Raw genomic sequence first — 1,110 nt, 5'->3', positions numbered from 1 at the left:
CTAATTCGGTTTTCTTGACGCTTATTTCTCTGTTTCAATGTTTGTATTTGTTGTTGATATTTCTTTTGATTAAATAAAGTTTTGCGCAACAACTTTTATCTTGGTGTATCCTCTAATCGTTGATTAGTATAAATATGAAGTGTAGAACAATGTTTTTTTCTTTTTATCATTTCATTATTATTGCTATATCTTCTCTGCAACGTGTGGATGTTTCTATTTCTCTTATTTCTGACTCAAACTGTAATTTTATAACACTGTTATGTACTACATACAATTAGTTGAATGCAATTATTAGACAATACAATTACGTTCAAGAGAAATTCTTACGGTCAAATAATTATTGTGCATTGATTCTTTTAATGAAACTGCAGATGTATTTGGTACAGACGAAATATTAATTTTTTCGATTGCATTCTCAACTTCTGAGATATTTGATGGCTACAAATATAAAATTTATTTTATGTATATGTATATATTCATATATTATTATACTGTCATAACCCAGACAGCACAGATCTCCTCAGTACGTCCATAGAACATTCTAAGGATGTACAAATGTTCTTAGAATATCTTATGGACATTCTATGAATATCGTGTGCTGTCTGGGAAAGCACATTGAAATTCGAATGAAATATACATTATACTTACGATTGGAATGGCATTTTCTTTTAATCTTGTTCGCACCAGAGAGCTACGATTAAAATCTTTTTCCGAAAAATGTAATGAGCATAAATGTGGAGACTTGGGTAAAGTTTCCACACAAAGGCCCATAACTTTTATCCAAGCTAATTTTTTTACTTCATCTTTTGGAAATCTAGTGCGACAAATCAATTTAATTTGACATAAAATAAATTTAATTTAATATTAAAACAAGGTACATTTAAAAAATGCTACTGTAAATATATGATATGCTATGTGTTGCGTCGTGGTGGAAGCGAAAGCGGACGGTTGGGTCGACGGATTGAGAGATGATTGAGCGAACAGACTTTTTATTTTGACAATTACAAAAAACTAACAAAAAAAGAGTTACAATATAGTCACTGTCGTGATCGCAAGTTCGCGGCGAACGAACGGCAAGGTAACGGTGCGACGGAGCAACGCGAGCGACCG

The sequence above is a fragment of the Wasmannia auropunctata genome, unplaced genomic scaffold (genome assembly GCF_000956235.1).
Source record: "Wasmannia auropunctata unplaced genomic scaffold, wasmannia.A_1.0 LD336103.1, whole genome shotgun sequence".
Classification (NCBI taxonomy): domain Eukaryota; kingdom Metazoa; phylum Arthropoda; class Insecta; order Hymenoptera; family Formicidae; genus Wasmannia; species Wasmannia auropunctata.
This window is presented reverse-complemented; position numbering follows the sequence as displayed.